This window comes from Phoca vitulina, unplaced genomic scaffold (assembly GCF_004348235.1).
Source record: "Phoca vitulina isolate PV1807 unplaced genomic scaffold, GSC_HSeal_1.0 scaffold9, whole genome shotgun sequence".
In the NCBI taxonomy this organism is placed as follows: Eukaryota; Metazoa; Chordata; class Mammalia; order Carnivora; family Phocidae; genus Phoca; species Phoca vitulina.
In genome coordinates, this window is record NW_022589712.1 from 3,474,926 (window position 1) to 3,500,362 (window position 25,437).

The window sequence follows — 25,437 nt, forward strand, 5'->3', positions numbered from 1 at the left end:
TTTCCCACTGCCATAGCCAGAGCGAGGGGACTCCTGGTGCTCCGTCTGTGACTGATCAGGTACCAGGCATCAGACACCTCCGTCCAGGTATCAAGCGTGTTGTATTCAAATGGGGAATGTAGGTGGGGGAAAGGGTAGGCTCACTGCCTCTTCAGAGGTACTTCAACTCCTGGTCTTTTCTCCCAATCCACCTGCTATTGTATAATTTTCAGAGACCTCAAATAGTGTCTCCATTCAGTCTGTCCACGTTTTATAGCTGCATTCAGCAAAAGAGATAAGGGGAGTTGCGTTTGTTCCTTCTTATCTGGGAGTGGAAACTCTCAGGACTTAAAAGCAGTGTCCTTTCTACTACTATGTTATATTGATTATAAGTTTCATCTTTGTCAACTTAGACTTTGAATTTATCTTTACCTAAGACCATGTACAATGACTTACAGATAGCAGTCACTTTATCCATTTCTCTGTCTTGGCCATCACCAGACTGTCCATAGGTCCCCGTCCACGTTCCCGTATGCCCCACTCGCCTCTGAGCCCCTCCTGGGCAAGACGCGCATCTTATTCGGTGGCGTGTCACCATCACTTAAAATATATCTATTTGTTGACAGAACACAAGAGCAGATTTGGTAGGCATGACACCATATGAAGCAGGTGAATCGAGAATGTGCCGAGTTCTGAATGCTGGGCTTGGTGCTGCTGGCCCAGGTGCTTATAAAGTCATCCAAGGCAGTATATTTGGATTATCAAGATGAAGGTCCTATGAGTTGTTAAAAATCACTGATTCAGTGCTAGAGTGTTGACTCATCAGTGAGTGAATGAAATGATGCTGAGGGTCAGGAAGACGTCAGTAAGAAGGGCAGAGTGGAAAATTCCAAGGAAGGCCCTGACCTCATCCTGGAGGTGGGTGGAGAATCGGCAGGGCACTGGGGGCCGTGTCACACTGTGCTGGTGAGGGTGGGAGGGGGTGGTGAGAATCAGGGATGTCAGTTCTAGAAGAGGAGGTTATAGGAGTGAAGGCAGCAGAAAACGTCCTCATTAAGCTTTGTGTCCTCGAGGAGACTCGCAGGGCAGGGCCCATAGCAGGTGCTCTATGAATGTGTCCTGTGGGGTGGAGAGGCAGCGGTGAATTGCAGGGTGGCTTTCTTAGCAGATTGGAGAAGGAGCTTGCTGCGGCCACGTGGGAAGGGCAGGGGGAGGCAGGAGGTGAAAGGGACACCTGTGGGCTCCGTGCCCAGACTGCTCCCTGATGGTTGAAAGTGAGTTCAGGTTGCCAGGGGCCCAGAGTTTTGTCTGCCAGTTTGCCTGATGTCAGCATCTGTACAGTAAATTCCAGAAAATGCAAACAAAAAACAAAATGAATTAACTTTATAGCCACCACCCCCAAACAGCCAAGCAATATTTAGAAAGGAAATCCTGTGACTCTTTTACTTGCCATTAAAGTATAGTTGTTGGGAAAGGAATTCATTGAGTCCGAACACTACTACAATCAGAAACAAATAGCACACGTAGCACTTGACTTGAAGTCGATCTAGTAAGAAACTGCTGAAATGATGTGACTTTGGGGATAAGAGGAGTTCCCCTTTACCCTGAAAAAAAGACCTTTATTTACACACACACACACACACACACACACACACACACACCACTACAGAATTTCTTTCCGTTGTTGTGAGCCAAACATGAGGACTTTTCCTGTTATGGTGAAAAGGATCTTTGATATCCCTTGAAAAAGGAGAAGCCGTTCAAGAGATGGTTTGGGAACTTTGTTATGCATGGGGGGAAAGTAAAAACCCCACCCTTACCTCACACCCTCACACCATGAATTCCTGATGCATTAAAGGCTTACATGTGAAAGGCAAGATTTTAAAACTTCAAGAAGATAAGAAAATATCTTTCTGACACTGGGAAAGGAAGGCTATTCTCCACAAAAACTAAAAGCATTACCCACAAAAGAAAGTATAGATAAGGCTTGGCTACATTAAAACTGGGAACATCTGCTCACCAAAAGAGCCTGAAAGAGAAAGTGCAAGGCACACATTGGGACAAGACACTTGTAATACCAGTGATCCACAGAAGATTAGTATCTAGAGTATACAAAAGACTCTTTAAATCAATTTTAAGAATTGACAATCCAATTGACGGGCGAAGGATATAATCAAGAAATTCATAGAAGAAACCCAAATGACCAATAAAAATACAAAAAGAGGCTCAACCTCATCAGTAATCAGACAAATGTGAATGAGATGTACTTTACTCGTTTGACAAAAATTTTCAAGTATTGGCAAGGATATGGATCAATGGAAATCCTTCCACGTTATTAGTGGGGAAGTAACTTGGCGACGAGCTCTGGAGAACAGTTAGACCCCCGTCCTGAAGTGGATCGTGCGCACGGCGGACAGCACCTCTGCTCCGGGGCGTGAGCGTTCGAGGAACCCCAGCACCTGCTCCCGAGCAGATCTGGAGACAACCCAGCAGTTCATCGGCAGGAGCACGGGTGAACGAAAACCGTTCCGTTCACAAAACGTTATACAGAGTGGAAAGGGCTGCATCTTCTACCCGCTGTAACATGGAGCGATCCTAGGAACAAAATTCTGAGTGAAAACAAGCATATTGCAAAAGATTGCTTTCCGTATGGTGACATTTTTTCTTTAGACCCCAAACCAAGCAAAGCTAAACAAAAGCGTTCAAGAGATACATGCATATGTGATAAAACTTTCCTTCTACTTACTTTTTTTTTTTTTAAAGATTTTTTATTTATTTATCTGAGAGAGAGAATGGGAGACAGAGAGCATGAGAGGGGGAGGATCAGAGGGAGAAGCAGACTCCCCGCTGAGCAGGGAGTCCGATGCGGGACTCGATCCCGGGACTCCAGGATCATGACCTGAGCCGAAGGCAGTTGCTTAACCAACTGAGCCACCCAGGCGCCCCCCTTTTACTTACTTTTTTTTAAGGGGGTAATAATTAATACAAATCTAGGAAACGGAGATGCTCTGGCGGGGAGGAGGCAGGGAGGAGGCAGGGAGGCCGGGAGGAGCAGGTAGAAGCTGCGTTGACCCTGCAAACATTCCTGTCCTTGTCCTGTGCTTGATGATTATGATGGATGATCGAGTCACCACAGCTGCTTTAGCATCGTGCTTTATCACTGAGCTCTGTGTTTCACAGCTATACTCTCTTGTGTGTATTAAATGCTACATAACAAAAAACTGCATTGTAAATGCCCCGGGGAGAGGCGGTAACCCATTCAATCTTATCTATTTGGCTTCAGAGCAGTTTTGCACATCTGGCACTTTTTCTGCGGGGAGAGCAGGAGAGCCCTTGCCTCTGTCCCATAAAAAGGCCCCGGCTTCGCCAGCCTGCTTAGGATAACCCAGAATCCCCAGCCATCCTTCCTAGAAACAGACGGCCGCCAGCTGCAAAGACGAGATTCTGGCTGTATTCTCCCCCGGGGCTAAACTGTCAGCGTTTTTGTCCTGTGCCTCGTCACCGTTCCTGAGGAGGGTCGTAGCGGAAAAATGGGAAAACCAGTCACAGGAGCCTCCTGCCTCAGGAGAAAACCCAGAGCACTGCATCTCCGGAAACCCGGGACCCTTCTCTGTGCTCTCTCGACGCCACCTCAAATAAACACACATTCTAGGGGAAAAAAAGACTAGAGTGAAAACGATTATTTATAAAATATTTGCTTGCCTGCTGTATTTTACTGCAGTAGCATGCTTTCATGGAAATGAGTAAAAATGACCCACAATTATATCAACTTCTGAACGTCCTTTTTTTTTTTTTTTTAAGTTTTATTCATTTAAATGTCTACACCCAACATAGGGCTTGACCTCATGACCCCAAGGTCAAGAGTCACATGCTCTTCTGACTGAGCCAGCCAGGTGCCCCTCAACTTCTGAACGTCTTGAGTCTATTTGGACATTACTGTAATTCACTAGCAGAGAGACATTTTACAAGCATTCTCAAATTTTCTTATTTTTTTTAATGTTTTATTTATTTATTTGACAGAGAATACAAGCAGGGGGAGCAGAGAGACATTTTACAGGCATTCTCAAATTTTCTTATTTTTTTTAATGTTTTTTTTTATTTATTTGACAGAAAGAGAATACAAGCAGGGGGAGCAGAAGGCAGAGGGAGAGGGAGAAGTAGGCTCCCTGATGTGGGGCTCGATCCCAGGACCTTGGGATCATGACCTGAGCCGAAGGTAGCTGCTTAACGACTGAGCCACCCAGGCGCCCCTTCAAGTTTTCTAATTTTGGTAGCCTTTTTATAATTTAGAAAAATTTAAATGTGTATTATACATATGCATAATAGTAAGAAAAAGCTACTTGATTTATAGACTAACAAGGATCAATTTAAAAGTAAGTTTATTTTAATCAGTGTAAATTACACAGCTAAAAATCTTTGACGAGAAACAGTTTTGGTATTTTTTTTCTCATGTTTTGAAAATAATCAATAAAAGCTGCTCAATACTTTGAACAAATTTCTTCTATTTCTCGTCAAATACACCTGGTAAAATTGTTTGAAGACTCTGGCAGTGTGGAAGCTGATTGAATTTGTTATCAAATGAGTTTTGCAAGAATACAAAACAATCCTGGGCGCCCGGGCAGCTCCGTTGGCTGGGTGCCCGACTCTTGGTCTCAGCTCAGGTCTTGATCTCAGGGTGGTGGGATCAGGACCCCGGCTGGGCTCTGCGCCGAGTGTGGAGCCTACTAAAAAAAAAAAAAAAAGGAAACATGAAACAGTCCTTTTCTGGAAGTAATATAATCACTGGTCATTTTTTTCTTGCTAAAAATCAAGTGTCAGTCTTAAATTCTAATACTAGTTAAAAGGTAAATATCAATTACTTTTGTAGTTCTGCAAACTATGAGATTTACAAGTATACTTTAATCATTGGCATGAAAGAGTAAACCACAAAAGTTTACAATTGTTTAGACAGAAAGAGTTGCTTTCAGTGTTTCATTCTTTTGTTGATTAGCAGTACAGACATAAAATGGGGGCAATCGACACTAGGACATTTTTTTTTCTAATATCCCCCAAATAAAATTTTATATTCCCATTTTAAAAATGCAAAAAGTGCATTCTTTTTTCCTCAACAAATGAGGTTTTGTCTGCAATGCAGTGGGTAGGTTTCACGAATAGGGGAGGCGGTGAGTCAAAGGAAACAGGCTTGTTCTCAGCCGATGACCTTTTAAAAGTTCACGATCGGCAAATTTTCATCCTGTTGCCAAAATAGCGGATGATTTCAAAGTCAGGGTGTGAAACGGGTTGCTAAGGAAGTGTGATGGCGGAGGCCACAGTGCAGACGGAGCGGCCACGGCCGCTGGAGGCGGGAGGCAGACAGACTGCCCTTGTCCCGCGCGGGCTGGGCTACCTGGCCGTCTGGGCCCCGGGGACACCACTGCTCGGACTTGCTGTTGGAGCAACAGGCCCTCCCTCTGACATGTTTCTGAAGGGTTTGCTTTTGTGCTCCCCACCGACTTGATAAAATTACTGCGATAAACTAGAAGACTGGAAATCCACTTGGCTCGCTGCAAAGACACTGCTATTTGATAGAATGTGGATTGCTTTACAGGAGCACGGATGAGAACCACCCGAGTTCCTGCCGCTCAGGGTCACAGCGTTCCGCAGGATGCTCGTGTTTGTCTTCAGCGTTCTCTCCTAAACAGTGACCCAGAAAGATGCCCCATGTAGTTACTGGCCCCTGAAAGTCCTTAAAATCATTCCCCGGGGCTACTGCTTTCACACAGATGAGCTCTCGGTGAATTCTTTTTTCTTAATAGAATCATTAAAGAAAGAAACAAACAAAAAACTAAAAAAAATAATAAAAAGTAAATAATAAAACATAGAGCTGTATTCTAACCATCCAGAATGGAGAGTTATTATTCTGTCACATTAGCTTTCAAGTCGTGAGAAGGAAAGGTTATCTTCAGGATTATCTTCAGAAGGAAAGATTATCAGTAACATCAAGGTTCTTCCTGATCCTGAGTCCCAGCCTCCTCCTGACCCCCCAGGGGCAATGGTGCTCAGGAAGCTGGTGTGTTCACCGCCAGGCCATTTATTTGGTATATATATATATTCAAGAGCAATACAGAGTCTCTATGTGTGCTTTTAAAATACACATAAAAACACATGATTATTGCTGTATGTCCCTATAATTTAATTTTTCCCCTTAACATTCTTTTGAAAGATATGTATTTCTAATTTCTATTATTGCAAGACTATTCCTAAGAGTCTTGCTATTTACTGGTTGCTTTCAAAGTGGAATTGAAATGCTACGTACAAAAGTTAAAGATAGGGGCTCCAGGTAGCTCCGTCGGTTGAGCCTTCAGCTCAGGTCATGATTTCAGGATCCTGGGATCGAGCCCCATGTCAGGATCTCTGCTCAGTGGGGAGCCTGCTTCTTCCTCTCCCTCTGCCGCTCCCCCTGCTTGTGCTCTCTCTCTCTCTCTCTCTGTCAAATAAATAAATAAAATCTTAAAAAAAAGAAAGTTAAAGATAATCATGTCCAAGTCACATTCATTTTACATTTACACTTGTAGAAGTTCTGTCACTTTACACACATTTTCCTTTCGTGTTGTCTGTTTTTCTATTTGGCTTTCAGAGGGAGACAGTGTTTAAGTTTGAAAGGTCTCTCATTGGAGATTCTTTAAAGATTCTGGTGTTACACGCAAGTGAATTTCCTAGACAATTGCCAGATCTTTTTTTAATTGAAAAGTTTTGAAGAAGTTTTTCTGAAATGATGTCTTAAGCATATCTCAACCCTGGGGCAGCGCCTGGGTGGCTCAGTTGGTTGAGCATCCAACTCTTGGTTTCGGCTCAGGTCATGATCTCAGGGTCATGACATCAAGCTCTGCGTCAGGCTCTGCGCTCAGCCTGGAGTCTGCTTGAATTTCCCTCTCCCTCCGCTCTCCCCACCATGTTCCCGCACATGCTCTCTCCCCGCTCTCTCAAATAAATAAATCTTAAAAAAAACCACATCTCTGATGAATCATTAAATTCTACCTCTGAAGCTAGTAATAAAGTATATGTTAATTAAACTGAATTTACATTAAAAATACACATCTCAACCTTAAAAAAAAGAAAAGAAAAAACCCAAAGATGTTGAACATGCTTATTGAATCCCTTGATTGGTTGCAATACAACATTTTTCTGGGGTTGAGGGCTGTTTTTCCTTGTTGCAAATGGCCCTGTGTGGTTCTGAGTTCTTGAATCTAGATAACCTGGGTTTTACTTATTGTCACACTGACAGTTACTTTTGCTCTCACCTGTGGTTACAATTCTGGAAAGCGTCTCCTTCTTCTCTTACCTGCTTCTTAATCAATTGTCACCTGGAAATGTTGACAATAAACTAATTAAGCCATGCTAGCCTTTAATCGGTGGGGCACTCATTTACGGCAGAAGCCCCTTTCTTTCTTTTCCTTGGTCCCTGGCTATGTCCTTGTCCAAATAACTATGAGATCTGAACTTTTCTGGAATCTGATTTGTAGAAAGAAAAAATAAACATTTGGAAATGAGAAATATTTTCTAGTTTTTAAAAGTTATACTGCTGAGAATATGGAAAAAATGGGGAACAAGTTGTCATCACAAAATATCAGAACCACTTTTCAAACATTTCTCTCACAACTAGAGGAGGCAAACTTTATGCTGGACATTATTTCAGATGTGGAAACTTCTAAGAGGACTCGTAATGTTGACATGCATTGCTCAAACAAACAGGAGAAATGATGTCTTCAAGGAAAAAAAAAACATTATTTCTTCTGCCAAAGAGGGAAAAGACCCGATATGCTTGAGCATATTTTAAAACAATCATTTGTGCTGTCCGAGTAGAAATAAGTGAAAGCTCACTAATTTGAACCTGAAGTAATTTAAAATGAAAATTCAGAGTGTGGATACATGCTTCCACAGATCATTTTGCCAATCTAAAGAAAAGATTTGACCAAGGGAAATGACAAGAACGAGTTTGATGACCAAATCAGGCATCCGAGGATAAAGAACTCAGTGCACTGATGTCTATGAAAAGGGAGGTTTGTGGCCCCGATGCGTTCCTGGAGCGTCTGCAAATGGCCAGGCTGGAGGGTGTCGGCCTATTTCATGCTGGGCACCTCCAAATGCTAAAATGTTGCTTCTTCTGAAATACCTGTCCTTTGGATTTTCACTCTATTCCACATTCTTGCTCCCCAGCAAGATGGAGCACAAATCTGCCCCACTTGTTATGCTCAAGAAAGAGACCGCTTGCCCCCTCCACCCCCCCCCGCCCCCGCTAAAGGTCTTCTTCCAGCTAGATTCATTTGGAAAGTAAAGTTCCCATTAAAATATCTAATAAGAAATGAGGATAATCATTAGAACCTAGAGCAAGGAAGGTGAAGACACAGAGACCCAGAGAGGGAAAGTAGCCCCCCAGGTGAGGAGCAGGTTCCTGGGCGCGGGCAAGGCTGAGCGGCGCAGAAGGAAGGGGAAGGCATCAGAGGCTGAGGGGCGGAGGGCCATCCCAAGAACCTCGGCTGTAATGGGGGAGCTCAGCCCCGCAGAGCAGAGGGTTTGGATGAGGGGTTAGCCTGCTCGGCTCCTTCCCTTATGTTCTAGGGCTTTACTAGACCAGACAGAGGGACATACGGGTGTTAAGGACCGCAAAAGGAGCATGTAGCCAAACTACGCTGCATTTAATAACGGAAGCGCATCGCATTGGAACTCTGAATATAATCCTTGCAAAGTGTGTCATTCCCTTGTCAGATTTTCTTCAAACCACACAATGCTCTATTGTTGGCCTTGTCGATGGGCCCAAAAGCATTTTGCATTGCTTCAATAAGATATTATCGGGGTTAAACGTTATTTTAGTTTCACAGTAATAGGGATATTTAAGGTGGATCTGAAGAATTATTTCAAACACAACCATGCATATATTTATATATGGTGTGTCCGGGACAAGGCAAACCCGCAGCGCCTGGCTGTGATCAGAACCCACCGGCCTGCTCTGTGAGCCAGTCCACCCCATCCCAGCCCCACTTGGGTCCCACGGGCACGGTCCACCGCCGGCAGCCACAACAGTTAACCCAGGCGTGGCCGAGGTCAGGCCCCCACGGTGCTCTAGTGTAGACAGGGTTGCACAGTCCACAAACCCCCCAGGACTGCCACCAGCTTCTGACCTGGAGCCTAAATGAGGCAGGGAAGGGAAGCAGGGCTGTCCAAATTTTCTTTTTGCTTTGTTGGCTCTTTTTTTTTTTCTTTCTTTCTTTTTACACTGGAGATTTGGCAGAGCTGAGATCAAGATCTCAAGATCTTGCCATTTTCACAAACCCGTTGTTTGTTTCATTTACAGACTTGTTGACAAATGTAAGCTGGGAGGAAACGAGTGGGATTTTCTGCTTACTTGGTGGGAGTAAGCAGAGATCTGCGTCAGGCCATCCCCCAACATCAGACAGTGGCGGTGGGGCCCGGGAGGTCCAGGATGTGCCCATGAGCCCGGCCGCGGGCATCTACAGGCCCAGAGGACACAGGGCTGGCGACCCCCGCAGCTGTGAGGCCCCGTGGTTGGGGGGCGGGTGCGTGTGTGGTTAGATGCCAGACCTGCCCCGGGCTCCCGGGCTCTGCACGTGTGCCGAAGAGGGTTCCACTCTGTAATTCCACTCTGTAATTCCATAGCGGTCCCCGCTATGAGCTCTCTGGGGCTCCCTACAATTTCATCAGTTCAGAGGCAGCAAATATTTCGGGTCCTCTCTTTCAACCATTGATTGACTGTACTGGGCACGACAGACGGAAATAGGAACAAAACATGAGCCCCGCCCTAGAAACCTCAGTCTGTCAATCAGATTCTGCCCCCTGCGTTGTGTCACACAGGGAGCGTGGGCTTTGGGTGAGGATTGAGGGCATGGGATGGGGGACCGGGACAGGGACCAGGACAAGGACAAGGGACCGGGACAGGAGCTCACAGGGACCATGGACAGGGTGAGCGGGGCATGCGTGCCCGGTGGGATGTGTGCACCGCGGTGGGGCAGCTGGGCTGGCAGAGTCTGCTCCTGACCGTCCCCCTTCCCTTGTGCTGAAGCCATGACATCACGTGGTTAGAGAACCAGGTGACATCCCTGTGTTGGGGGACATGGAGGACAGTGTGGAGCCCAGCTGCAAGGCTGGTAAACATCTTCAGAGCAGAGATGATGAACCCAGAGCCGTGAGCATGACACCCTCCTGGGAGGACAGGCTGTGTGTGGTGTGAACAGGAGTCCAAAGTGACTCCATTGTTTCTGGGGCAGAAATTCAGAGCATGTCTTCTTTTTTTTTTTAATTTAATTTAATTTTATTAAGTTATGTTAGTCACCATACGATACATCATTAGTTTTTGATGTAGAGATCCAAGCTCTTAAAACTTACATAACTTCTTGAAATAGAAGGCTGCCTATTACATATAAATATCTGCGCAGAGAATATTCTGGAAGGATACAGGGGAAAATGTTTTATCTAGGCAGTGGATATGGAGATTGCGGGTTGGTAGGGAGACTCCCATTTTCCATGTAACACCTTTCTGCATGTTTGCTTTCTTTTTTAACAGAGCAGATGTGACTTGACCATTCCTAAGTCCCTGAGCACTCAGAAATATGACCCATTAGATCTGGCCCTTCAATTTACTGTCAGTGGGCCCTCAGAACTCTTTTCTAGCCCCGAGAAGAAAAACCTTTTTTTTTTTTACTTCTTCATTTAGTTTTGCTTTTGTTTGTTTTTATTTGGCAATATTTCTATTGTAATGTTTGCAATTCTGTGGCTTGCTCAGGAATAGAGATTGAAACTAGGATCTTGCCAGGACACCTTTTTATTTTTATAAGACATAATCGACATATGACATTATATTAGTTTCAGGCATACAACATGATGATTCAACAGCCAGGACTCCTTTTTGAGCATAGAAACTGTTTCCTTAGATGTTAATATATCTGTCAATATTTTCTGGAATTCCATTATAAGAACAATTCAATCACATAATAGATTAGGGACGATCTTTTATCTACAAGGAGTTGGCATCTGTAGAGTCCCTCACAATTCTTAAGATAGCATGTTGCATGAATAATTTGTTATATTTCTGTTGCACACGCAAAGGCGAAACTGCGAACAAGTGGGCCAGATAGTCCTTAGAGTAGAGCACGAAGGCCCCTTCCTCTTCTCTAGTCCATATTAGAAAATGCTTTATGATCTTTGTTTAGATACCGGACACTGTCTGCTCACTGACAAACTTGCTAATGTTTCACATTTCTATCTCAATGTGACTTCTATGATTATGTGCTTTCCAAGATTTTCACAGGGTATAAAAAAAACTATTAGCAATTAAACTTTTGCTTAATTTTAGTTACATGCTTGGCAGCATGTAGGATATATCCAGCCAGAAGTCTGCATATATTCTTTCCTTTGGCAGAGAAAAAGGAAGTGATTCTAGCAATATGCATTGCTGTTTAAATTAACCAATACAAATTACCACAAGAGCTGTATCTCGACTTTTTCCTGTTTTTGAAATAGGTTACAATTTCAATAGACCGTCCCGGCTACTCTAAGATTCATGTGTGTGGGGTTTTTTGGGCAGACTAGAGCTATCAGATGGGGAAAGCTATGCTGTCCACATGGGAGCCGCCAGCTACCTGTGGTTATTTAAATTTAACTTAATTAAAATTAGATAACATTAAAATTTTAATTCCTTAGCTGGACAAGCCACGTTTCAAGCACTCGGTGACCCCCTATGGCTGATGGCCACTGTATGGACAACACAGATCTAGAACATTCCATCATCACAGGAAGTTTTACTGGACAGCATGAGTCTAGAATAGACATTTTCATAAATGGCAGGAATGGAAATGCTTCCATAATAATTTTTAAAGTGTAATGAAGACAAAGATGCAGTTTCATGCAGATTCTTAATTTATGGAGTGGAACATAAAATACACATAAACACTTTACGGTTTTCTTTGTACTGTTTTCATTTAGAGTGGGACGTATTTGACTTTGTGGAAGTCCGTGCCTGGTGTGTTTTACTTGGCTTTCTTTTAGACAAAGGGAGGAAAGTGTGAGAATAACACAGATGATTATGGTCACAGTGTTTCTCTGGTTTAATATCGAGAGATCTGGTTCAGACACAGACGCAGCGTGGCTTGGGGTGGAGTTAGCATGTTCACTGCCCTTCACTGACACTCAAGGAAAAGTGATTTCAGAGATGGGTCTTGACTTCCTACCTTTTTTCCCCTAGTACTCTTTGGATTTCTAGCCCTACAGTATCATTATTTACATATTTATCATTTATTTATGACATGTTGAACTTCGGACATGCTTAGAAATACTGCATAATAGGATTCTTTCCATAGATGTTCTAATACTATTAATGCATAATCTTCTACTTCCCTATAAATACGGAAACGTTTGGGAGCTAAGTGAAGCACACTCCAAACAAATTACTACCTTACACCACATACCAAAATTAACCCAAAATAGATCAAAGGCCTTAATGGAAGAGCTAAAACTATAAAACCCTTAGAAGAAACATAGATGTAAACTGTATGGCCTTAGATTAGGCAACAGTTTCTTTCAGGATCATATGAAAGCACAGACAGTAAGAGAACACATGGATAAACCAGACCTCATCAAAATTAAAAACATGTGTGCTTCAAAGGATGCTATCAACTTTGGAAAAGCCCATCCCACAGGGGGGAGAACATGTTTGCAAATCACATGTGATAAGAATCTACTGTCCAGAATATATAAAGAGCTCCTCAACTCAACAATAAAAAGATAAATAATTAGTAGTTATAAGTGAATAGATATTTCTCTAAAGAAGACAAACAGATGGCCAATAGGCACATGAAAAGATGCTCAGCCTCATTAGTCATTAGGTAAATGCAAATCAAAATCACAATGAGATGCTCCTTCACACCATTAGGATGGCTCATAAAATATGCAGCATCAGATGTCAGCATGGAAGTGGAGAAATGAATACTCTTGTGCACAGCTGGTGGGAAAGTAAAAATGGCGCAGCCACTGCGGAAAACAGTTCGGCAGTTTCGAAAAGTTAAACATAGAGATACCCTATGACCTACCAAAGCCACTAGTAAATCTCCACCCAAGATAATTGAAAGTATATAGTCACACAAAAGCTTGTGTTCCCGAGTGTTGATAGGAGCAAAATAATAATAGCCCCAAAGGGGAGACAACCCAAATGTCTATCAACTGATAGATAAACACAATGTGGAATATTATTCAGCCGTAAAAAGGAATGAGGCACTGATACACGCTAAAACATGGATGAACCTTAGGAACTCTATGCCAAGGGGAAGAAGCCAGTCACCATGACAACCTGCTGTACGATTTCACTTATGTCAAATGTCCAGAATAGATGAACCCACAGACAGAAAGTAGATGAGCAGTTCTCGGGAGCTGGGGACAGAAGGAAAGAGAGTAAATTCTCAGAGGTGTGCCGTTTCCTTTGGGGGTGATGTATGTTCCGGAAGTAGATGGTGGTGATGGTTGCACAACCTTGTGAGTGTATAAATGCCCCTGCATTGTACACTTTTAAAGGATGCATCAGGTGGCCCATGATGCAGTCAGTTAAGTTACCGACTCTTGGTTTTGGCTCAGGTCATGACTCAGGGTCGTGAGTTCAAGCCCCCTCTCAGGCTCCATGCTCAGTGCAGAGTCTCCTTGGGATTCACCCTCTCTCCCCCTGCCCCTCCTCCCACTCTCTCTTTCTCCCTCTCTCTAAAATAATAAATAAATAAATAAAATCTTTAAAAAAATAAAAACAAAAAATAGAGGATGCATCTTGTGGTATATAGGTATATATTATATCTCAATCAAATATTTTAAATAAACATATATTTATATAAACATAATTCTTGGTTTCTCTTTAATCCCTTAATTCTCTTTAATCCCTTAATCTAAAAATAAGTAATTTTTTAAAGATTTTTGTAATTTATTCATTTGAGAGAGAGAGAGAAAGACAGTACACAAGTAGGGGGAGGGGAGGGGCACAGGGAGAGGGAGAAGCAGGGGGAGGGGCAGAAGAGGTGGGGGGGACAGAAGCAAGGGGGGCAGAAGCAGGGGGACCAGCAGAAGCAGACCCCTCACTGAGCAGGAAATCAGTTGGATGCTGGGCTCAACCCCAGGACCCCGGGGTCATGACCTGAGCCAAAGGCAGACCCTTAACCCACTGAGCCACCCAGGTGCCCCTAAGAATATGTCATTTGTTTTCAATGCCATCTGACCCAGTGTTTTAGGGAAACTGAGAGGGAAAACCTCTAAGTGCAAGTACAGAATGAAATGAGCATGAGATCAAGTCCGTGTTTTTATGTAGAAACATGAGAAGGCATCTCTTTTCACTTTAGCTAAAAGTATAAATTAGAAGTAGAGCGTGTTATTTGTGAGCCAGAAAATCAATTATAAAACAATAAAAAGTTTGAAAGACTCAAGTAGTTAGCATCTTTTTTAGTCAAAATTGCATGTTATATAATCTTTCCATGGCTATATAAAAAGAGCCCTGAATCACATCGAGTTCTCACACGTCTCCAAAGTTCTGCAGAAATGGAATGATTCTGCATGCCCTGGTACACTATTAAGCACATTTATTTCTATTTATTTGTCACCATCTTTGCATCTGTCTTGAAATAAATACTCCTGAAGTGCCTGCTTCTCTCGGGAAGGGGAGGCGGAGTCCCTGCAGAGACAGCATGTCGGATGACTTCATTTCCTGGGTTAGAGAAAATCCCCGCCTGGACAGACTGCCAGCAGGAAGTGTTGTCCACGTGACAAATAAACAATAAAAGTGTGGGCATAAGAAATAAACAACTCAACTAGGTTGCAAAACAAAACAACAGCGTGCAGAATTGACCTTAATTTGCCCAATGCTTGAGGATGATCTGCTAGGGTCTCCAGATCACAGTCTACACTGCACGTGGGGTTTTTCAGCCGGGCACTCCGCCTTAGTTTGGTGCCAAATTAAGAGTGAGGACAAGACAAATCAAACTTCCAACAAAACTCTTCTAAGGCCTTGTAAGCAGCATGTAACTAGGTAACAAGCATAGATAAGGATGAAGCTATCAAGGCAAGCATGCTCTTTCTAGGCTAAACATTTTATTTCAGGTAAATATTAGTGATTATCATACCATGCACAGGATGTGCAAAAGCAGCTAGAAATAAACCCTTTTCTCTGGGTTCCAGTCATCCTAACCTGTCAATGATGGAGACTCTGCCTTCTCGTACACACGCATTCCCTTCTGCTTCTCACCGGGGATGACTGTGGACAGGCAGCGGAGGGGACGAGGAGACGGGGACATACAGTAAGTAAGGTGGAAGGACGGGCTCTACAGTTAGGAACTAAGAAAGGTTCCTTGTTGTTTACCTACTGATATTTTACTGACTCTGCCCTTAAAAGGATTTTTCTTGCAGTTTCAGAGGAGTTGTTTTAGAAAAATAAACTAGATTTTTTTTTTTTTTTTGACCTGCAACCATCTTTTATTATGAATTTTACCCAGCACCAGACCAGGGAGCAGGTGTGGTGGGCAACCTCCTAGGCGTAGTACTTCAGGTTGGCTTTCTTCTTGGCCTGCACCTCCAGGATGCCCTCCGTGTAGTCCTTGTGCGTGAGTTTCTTGGCACCCCTGCGCAGTGCGATCATGCCCGCCTCCATACACATGGCCTTGCACTGGGCCCCACTGAAGTCATCTGTACAACGGGCCAGCTCCTTGTAGTTCACATCGGGACTGACATTCAACTGGCAGGAGTGGATCTGCATGATTTTGGCCCAGGCCTCCTCGTTGGGCATGGGGAATTCAATCTTCCAGTCCAGACGGCCTGAGCGGAGCAGTGCGGGGTCCAGGATGTCCACCCTGTTGGTGGCTGCAGTCACCTTTACTTGAGTGTCGGGCTGGAACCCATCCAGCTGGTTCAGAAGCTCCAACACTGTCCTCTGCACCTCCCGGTCTCCAGCCTTCTCACTGTCAAAGCACTTAGTGCCAATGGCATCCAGCTCATCGATGAAGATAATGGATGGAGCTTTCTCCTTGGTCAGGGCAAAGGCATCCCGGACCAGGTTGGCACCATCCCTAATGAACATCTCCACCAGCTGGGGGCCAGCCAACTTCAGGAAGGTAGCCTTGGTCTGTGTGGCACAGGCCCGGGCCAGCAGGGTCTTCGCCGTACCTGGGGGGCCATACATCAACACCCCTTTTGGAAGCTGGATCCTCAAGTTCTCAAACTTCTCCTTGTGGTTCATTGGCAGGACAATGGCCTCCACCAGCTCCTGAATCTGCTTGTCCAGGCCCCCGATGTCACTACATTGTTCTGTGGGCCTCTCATCCACCTCCATGGCCTTCACCCGAGAGTCATACTCTGTGGGCAGGGTCTCCAGGATCAGATAGGAATCTTTGTTCACACCCACCAAGTCTCCTGGCTTTAGCTTTTCAGCATCCACCAACCCAATCACAGGCAAGAAGTATGTCTGTCATGTAGAGGTTTTGATCACTGCATATTTACCATTCCTCTGGGAATCCAGGTCAATATTGGCACCATCCTCTTCTTGGTCATTGGGATCAACATCTAGAAGCTCGATAACGTTGGACACAAGGTATGGCAGGGTCTTGTTCACTTTGATTTTTCTCACTGTTCTCTTTGATCTTGTCCTTCATGGCTTGGAGTTCGTGGGTAACTCACAATATTTCACTCTTCATGATCTTGAGCTCACTGTCCAGCAGCCGTGTGCGCTGGATAATCTCTTCTGTGGATGTCTTGAGCACCTCCTCCCCAATTCCATCTTGCTCAGCCTCATCCCACACGGTTGCCATCTTCTCCTGCCGAGTCACTGGACTCTAAACTAGATTTTTAAAACCAGAAATGGAAAGTTTTCAACAAATTACTTCACTGTTTAAATTAATTGCTACACATTATAATAAAGGCTATATCTAAACTCTGCAGATTTCTCCAAAAAGGATAATAATCATAGTAACGTCACCCCATCTACACCGTTTGATATTTTTTTGCAAACAGATTTTTAACAGTAGAACATATTAAAACCAGTGTGATTTTCCTAAATTGGTTTATAATATCTCTCATTTCTCGAGAGCATATGAGGAAAGTACTAATATTCCTTATTTTCCAGGTGGTAGGACAGATTCCAAACAGTAAGTAAAATGCCCAAAGGCAACAGTGAAGTATCAGAGCAAGGATTCAGACCCCAGGTCTTTCTGTGGCAGAGCCGAAACGTTTAAACCCTCTGCAACACTGCTCTGGCCACAAGCAAACCCCGCGGTTCTCCTGGGTTTTCTCCTACAATCTATGCTGAACTGAATTTTATTCTGTAAAGGCAGCATTTCACGCCGCAAGCATAGCAAGCGTCCTACTCACTCCACCGCTCACTAGCTGAGGGATCTTGGGCCTTGGCTTCCTCGTGTGTAAAATGGGGAATAATAAAATGGAAAGGATTATTTCTACCTTAATGATTGTTGTCAAGATTAAATGAACTGCTACAAGTGCATGGCTCAAACAGCACCTGGACCAGCTTCATCAAGAGACAGCTCTTACTACGTACAAAAGGTTTTCTGTGCCTCCAGCTCATGGTCAGATGACATAGAACGCACAAATATTGAAATATTTGTGTCCTGCAATGTAGTGTGAGTAACACACAGCCACACCAGTATGTCTGGGTGCTGTTGTTTGAGACCTTGTTATCTGGTTCACAGGTAGGACAGGAGCATACGAAATGACAAGTGAAATAAAACATTTAAACGAAACCCCCCAAATGAAAGAAATAGCATGGCGGAATTGTCAGGAAAAAACATGACGGTGATGTCTTTAAGGAGAGAAGAAATTTAGGTGAGCTGATGGCAGTGGGGAGGGTGAATGCCAGTGATGGGGGGGTGCGTGTCCACCAACGCAGAGGTCTGGGGGGCCTTTAGGCACTCCTCCAAGAACTGCGGGAACTTACCAGCCACTAATGAGCACTGACTATGTCTTACAAGGTCTAATCCCATATGGGTCAGTGAGTCACCAGAGTTTGGACCAAGCCTTGCGTTAGTCTGTGGCCAATTTTTGGCATAAACAATTTCCTTTTTTCTCTTTCCCAGACTTTAAAAGCTTTTGTCGTTGCTGGATTAGGTTTCCTTTTTATTTTTCTTTGGTTTTCCTTCCTCCCTCCCCCTTTCTTTCTTCTTTTCCTTCCTTCCTACTCTCTTTCATGTGGTGTGTGTGTGTGTGTGTGTGTGTGTGTGTGTGTGTGTTCGGGGAGTCTGCATGCCTGACATGCTAGCAGCAGAACTGAGGGACACCTGCTGTTGGGTGGAGAGGGACAGACACTGTCCCAGAGCTGGCTGAGAAAGCTGAATATATGCCACACAGAAAAGGGGTGCTAAGTATTGGAGAACAACTATGTGTGGGTGACAAGGTTTTTCCCAGTCTAAAGTGACACAAGAAAAAAAAAGGTGTAGTGAAATTTTTATAGAGTTATACTTACTGACTTGCAATCGTTACATATTTGTGTTCTAATTCACTGAATTTGTCAAGATCCATTGATGTGATCGTAAAATACAATTACAGAACAGGTCTATAAAACTGGAAATTGGTTCCTCATGTCTCCTCCACCGCCCCGTCTTTTCTTTAAAATGTTTCTGAAATCTAAAGATCTGGTGACCACTGATAGTAAGTTGCAATGAATCTTTAAAAAGGTATCACTTAGAAAGACCATGCAGTGGATTTCCATGAGGAATACTGCACTGATGGTCATTTACTAGGGCACACAGTTACTTCTTATCACAGAAGGTAGTTCTAGCCACACGGCGGGATGTATTTTTAAAAATAATTATAATGTACATCTCATTTTTCTTTGAAACGTATTTCTCTAACTGCTCTATTAATTATAGCGCATATAATAAATATGCATTTAGTTTCTAATACACATTAATTATTTGCATCGAAACACTAAACTTTTTATATCTATAATAACTGAGCCTGCTTTTTCAATCTAGTTGTGACCTGATGTCTTAACCTCATGTTGATCGTTTCCAATTTAAAGAAAAAGCCAGGCTTGTATATCCAGTAAAACTGAGGGGGAAATGAGAAACATGCTTACAGAATTACGATGGACCCAGCCGAGATGTTGCAGGTGACCAGCTGACCGAGTAAAGAAAATGAGCGAAACAGGGAATTCCTGTCGCCGAGCCCAGACCTGTTCTCCCGGCTTCCCGAGGGCACACGTGACTCACTTCACGCGTGCCGCGTGCTGATTTCTCACTTTTACATCCTCCTGCTGTAGGGGAAACATAGTTTCATTTCATCTTTCCTTCTTGCCTCTTAGTCGCCTTGACCAGCTTGAGTGTAACCTCTTTGGGGGCAGAGCAGGAAGGGGCTGTGAACCGTGCAGATCCCAAGCCCACAACCTGGGTTGCTTCTCTGCCACCTGCCAGCCGGGGGCCCTGGGACAAGTCCCTAAATGTCTGTGAACCCAGTGTTCTCACTTTACAATGACCATGAGGATGCCTGTATTGAAGGGTTAGATAATATGAGGGGTGATGCGAGGGCTCTCGGTTGCTCTCGGTTGCTCCGACTTCCGTGCCCCTCAGGTGCCTTTCAAGAGCCCCAAGCTCTGCTTTCCCTCAGAATAAACTGAATGCCATCAGGCATTTAAAAAAATCACAATTAAACTCCAATTCAAGATGAGAAAGCTTCGTGACGGAGCTCTCTAGCTGGACTACCTTTATATGGAAAGAGAAGAACATGAAATAATTTAGGAGATATCTTGTTCTTCAAAAGGAAAACATTTCTGCAAACCATCAGAGTCTCTTAACTGTAGGGAACTAACTGGGGGTTTGCCTCCCTAGGGAAGACGGGTGGGGGGATGGGGTAGCTGGGGGATGGGCATGAAGGGGGGCATGTGATGGAATGAACCCTGGCTGTTCTATGCAACTGATGAATCACTAAACTCTACCCCCGAAACTAATAATACACTCTATGTGAACTAAATTGAACTTAAATAAAAAAAAATTTTTTTTTAAATATTTCTGGAAAGAAGTCATGGGGTTAAATTACATATGCTTTATTCTAGAATCACAATCACTATATGTGCAAAACTATAAAACTAATATTAGCGTTGACTCAACACATTTTTACCAATACATGCAATTGAGCACAAAATAATTGTACATGAGATGAAGTAGAAGAGAAACAAAAACAATGCTACTTCCCAGACATGGTTTAGAGCTCGCTTTTCAGCCCATATAAAGTATAGTTTAATAAAAGTGAAAAAGATGAGAGTAGGAAAATAATTAAATCCAACGTGTAGGCCCAGGGATCCACACGATCTGGGCACCTCCACAGATGGCCCTGGATTTAATTTTCCCCACATTTTCAATGAGGAGATTGGACGAGCTCACCTTGAGGCAAAGTCTTTCCAAACGTTGCTATTTCACGATCTGATAGGTGAAAAATACTGCCGGAGACTGTCTTCAGAGACCCCTGAACAAAGCTATGCATTGTGGCACACTAACCCTTAATATTCCTTTCTTCACACTGGGAGAGGGTTTGTGCCTTTGGGGCCACGTTTTCACAGAGTGGAGGCAGACAAACCGAGGTCTCAGAGAGCCATCCTTTTGCTCCTTGAGAGAAAAGCAAAGTACCACGTAATGGACCTCAGCAAGTGATGGTTTGGCCCTGAAAAGCGGGCAGGTCCTCGCTTGCACTGATCCTGTCTCATGCCAAGTGAGAATCAATCGAGAGATTTAGGATGTCCCCACACTTCTGTCCTTGCCGTTGAATTTGTCATGTATCACGAAGCTTAACTCTGTCAGGAGGTAGCCCAGGAAACATGAATACCATCTGAGGTTATTAAAGATTTATTTATTTATTTGAGAGAGAGCCAGGGGAGGGGCAGAGGGAGAGGGAGAATCTCCAGCAGACTCCCCACTGAGTGCAGAGCCCGACGCGGGACTCGAACCCAGGACCCTGAGATCATGACCTGAGCTGAAGCCAAGAGTTGGACACTCAACCAACTGCGCCACCCAGACGCCCTTCATCTTCTTTTTAAAAATGTATTTTTGGCCATATCCCAGAAAAGTTTCTCTCCTTTACCTGGACAGACCCGCTCTAAGGACGAGGTCTCACAACTACTGTGGGATTCTGCTGTGAGTGTCCCACTGGGTTGTTCCTAGCCAACAGCCTGCGGGCATCAGATCACGCTGTCTCCTCAGATGTCTGCATTTACAGCAATTTAAGCCTATCTGGTATCATTTTATTTTTCTGTAAGTAAATGAATGTGTTTCAAAACTTCATGACGTGGTAATGAGAAGTCAAATTGACAAATAACATGCCTCACTAGAATAAGCAACTGAAGACTTTGAACAAACCAGATTGTGCAACAATGTTGCCTTATTAAACACATGGGCATTTTTTTTTAATTAAGTAAATCAAGTCAGGAAAACATAAAAACCTAATTTTAAGTGTTTAATTTCAAGATAATTTGGCATCTGTCATAACCTTCCAGTTATTGTTCCTCATGATGATTTGGGGGAGTAACATATACTTATCAAAGAAAAAATGCATATGATAATTCAATAACCTGCCATGTTTTAGAGAACTACAAATAGGCCTGAAAATTATTAGAAATCAAAATAAGTCTATCCCTTTTTCAGGAAAAAAATTAACCTTGTAAAGTTGCTCCTTCCCTCTAAATTATTTTATAAATCATATAAACAGATGAATAAACAGATGAAAATTATTTTTAACGAGATTAGATGATTCTAAAGGTCACATGGCAAAATAAATACATTGAAAATTGCCCTACCAGATATTAAAACATGTTACAACACCTCAGTAATTAAAACAACAATAAAAGCATAGGATATACCTAAGTCAGTGCAAGAGAATAGAAAGGCCAGAAATAGGCCCAAACACGGGAGAGAATTTTGTATCCCCTGAAAGGACCAATCAATAAATGGTGTCGGAAAATATTGTTGCCATCTAGAAAAAGCTGTACGTGGATCAATATTTCATGCTGCACCCCAGGATAAATTCCAAATGAATAAAAGATTTAAATGTTTTCAAGATGAAGTCATAAAAATACTAGAAGAAATATAAGAATTCTCGTATAAACCCGGCGAAGTAATGGCCTAACTATATTTCAAAATTCAGAAGCCATAGGAGATAAGACGGCTTCGTTTAACTTCGTTTAACGCCATAAACAAAGTAAAACAGCAAGCGGAAAAAAATGGAAAAGAAATTTTCAGCTCCCATAAATCGACCAGAACAAAGATTAATATCTTCATAGGAGAAGGGACATGGCCACAAAGGACATGAACACTGAATTCACAGAAAAGGAAATAATAGCGACCCATACATATAAGAACGATACTCAGCCTCTCCACTGAGGTGTCGTTTTTCGCGTAAGACTTGAAAACAACAAGATTTTAAGAAAACAGGCGCGGCTGTACATCGCCAACGCAGAGCAGGCCGGCAAAATCCACCAAAAGTAGAAGACGCACGCTCTGAACAGCTTTAAACAGCCTGCCCCTGCGTGGACTCCCTCTGGCATTGTCCCCAGATGCAAAGACTAGAAACAACCCAAGTGCCCAGCAGTGTGAAAATGCCGAAATAAAGTTTGCTATTTCCATCACCTACCGCTCTGCGCTGTTATAAAAAGAATGAAGTCTATCTACTGAATTGGAAGGGTCTCAGAAATACGTCATTAAGAGAAAAATACACAATGCACAACTTGGTGTTCTAGCAGAGGGAAGCACATATTCACATTTGCTTAGATCTGCATACAACTCTGGAAGGATGCAAAAGGAAAACGGCAACTGCTCAGCTGTTTGGGGACAGTGCGCAGTATGGTGAATGGATGGGAGGTGAGCTCTTCCTATACGACTGTTTGTAGTTTTGTTTTGTTTTGTTTTGTTTACTTTTGAACGATGTGAATGCATAGCTTTCTCAAAAACTAAACAAACATTTTCGAAGTAGGAAATCTGCTAGAGAAAAATTGCTTCTGGACACCTCCGTCTTCCCAAAAGAACTTACCCAGTCTTTTTGATGTTGAAATTTAAAAATAATTTTCCTGACATTTCTAGCATTACCTTATTGTCAAAGGGTATTTTCAAGTTTTCCCCCAGAGCTGGTTCATCTGGCATTATTTGAGTCATTGGGGCTCCATCCAGGGCTTGATTTCTCTAGGATGCGGGGTTCATGTTCCTCGCTGGAACTTGCCTCGGGACAGGAACTCCAATACCGTGGACAGTCAGTCCTGCGTGTACAGAGCAGCAGAGCAAGCGGCAGGAAGAAGATTGTTGGAAAATAGGCTCCAGCATCTCTGTGCACATGTTTCTGCTTCTGCCACGCCCTTCCGAAGTGCTGAATGAGTGGGGTGGCTAAGGGGGGGCACTCAGGAGACCCCCAGTCTCCATGCATCCTCCCTCTTCTGGAGGTGGGACACTTCCCTCCCTCCTATGGTCGCACCATCATTTCCCTTTACCCCATGGTTCCCGAATCTAAACCATGGTTTCTCAGCCGTTCTTCCAAATTACTAGGTAAAGAACAGCTTTGAAGCCTGTTTGATAATAAAGACTAGACACCCTGCTTTTTGTCCTGTATTTTCAGGAAAAGAGTGATTCTAACAGCAATATCTTGGAGTGATGGTGAAATGACATTGATGGAGAGAAGTCTTCTGAGAACTACTTGTTTAAACACAGAGAGCTTGTCGCTGAGTTGCCCAGCTACATGATCATTTTAAAGACCTTATTTCCCCAGGGCAAGTGTTTATTTTACAAGTCTTACAAGTAAGCTTAATTAAGCACTTGAAAGGTGATAACTTGTAATTATTATTTTACAATATGGTGAGAGTCAGGACCCTATTAGCGTGAAATAATAATTGCTACTAAGAGATTTCATAAAAAGTACAGCTTTTCATGAGCAAACACAGAAAGGCTCAGGGCTTGGTCCTTCCAATCACAGGTCTTGGGGAGGGGGGCGCTGCTGAACACCAGCTTCATCCAGGTTTCTGTGAATGGCGGGTATGAGGACATTTTAAGAGAAAAGTATTTGAAAGGATTTATTTCTGCTTTGCCCTATCACATCCAGAGTGGAGAATGGAGGGAACGGGGGCTGGCCATGTCTTTTTTCTTACGTTCTTTCATATCTAAGGTAGAGGAAGAACATTTCCAAGACATGGATCTGGTCTTTTTCTTCTACTGCTCCCAGTTTATGGGTTCACGTTAAAACCAACAAAAACCACACAAATATTTTCAGTTAGATTTTTTTTGACAGGACATGGGGATCTATATTTTTATTTCCAGTTTTATTGAGGTATCATTAATTATAAAATTGTACAATATTTAAGTTAAGAAGTGATTTGTAAGAAAGTAAAGAGGATTTTTTTTTGTTAAGTGACCATTAATACATATTGTTTTATTCAAGTACATAGTACAGCTCCCTCATGCCTCACTGACTTAAAAATTAAAAAATCAACCTTGATTATCAGAGGCCCACTCTTCCTAATTACCCAAGATATGGACAGTCATTGCTTTACTGCCATTATGCAGCTGGGATATATAATTCACATCACTTTTAAAACCTCTTTTTTTCACTCCTGAAACTGATTCTCATTAATAATGGCTCCAAGGAAGCAAGTCTTCTAAGACAGTTGTGAATTTTTATTGTCAATTATACTTGTCACAAACTGCCCAGTGGTTTTGTTAGAGCACAATTAGTCTCTATGGAACTTCAAATACTGTGTATTAACTAAGCATGTCTGTCTACAGACAACTCTATTTTACTACCCGGAGCTTCTGTTCAATTTTAAAAATAGATTTCTGTTATTGAAACAAAAATTTACTTTTTGTAATTTCAGTAAAAAAAAAAAAAGTTCAAGATACAGGCCATCTGAAAGCAGCTTATTCACTGTGCCCAGAAATCCTAATTCTAGATTGGTTAAATGATTTGATGTAAGGCAGATGTTCAGATGGGAGTGAAATATGTTTTCTTGACCCCAAAAGGGTGATCAGCTAAGGGTTTTACATACTTCATTTAACTAATTCTTGCACCAGGACGATGAATAAGTCCCATTCCGATTGCCACTCCGCGGGGGAGCCAACGGGGCCTTGCGGCTGCCAAGCCGCTGCTCCGTACTCACGTGGTAGGTGGAGGGCGCGCAGGGCCCTGCCTCCAAATCCACGTGCTGAGCCACCAAAATGAGAGTTAGATGTATATCTGCAGATATTTTAAGTATGTTTTGGTTGCCCATATCTATAAGAACTGTTTTGTTAAAATTTAAGTTTACTTTTTTCCAAAACGGTTTCTAAGACAATGCGTGCCTCCGACAGCATACCCATCGTTACTAGTGTTTGTGTTGAGAATACTAGCTCTTCTCTTTATACCAGGAAAGTGCTCTGTTCTGCTGTGTTTTCTGGGAAGGTATTTTCATTCTGTGTTTCAAACACATTGGAGGCTCAG

The 25,437-nt window shown here is 43.0% G+C and overlaps 1 protein-coding gene and 1 pseudogene across 4 annotated transcripts in view; one reads left to right on the forward strand and one right to left on the reverse strand.

Annotated features, from left to right (window-relative positions):
* PDE10A (phosphodiesterase 10A) overlaps positions 1 to 25,437 on the forward strand; it is a 587,662-nt gene that overhangs the window by 179,205 nt on the left and 383,020 nt on the right. The gene's annotated exons all lie outside the window — the stretch shown is intronic.
* On the reverse strand, positions 15,453 to 19,827 carry LOC116634347 (annotated as a pseudogene). The gene has a single exon (XR_004299947.1). The product of XR_004299947.1 is annotated as a 26S proteasome regulatory subunit 6A-like (transcript).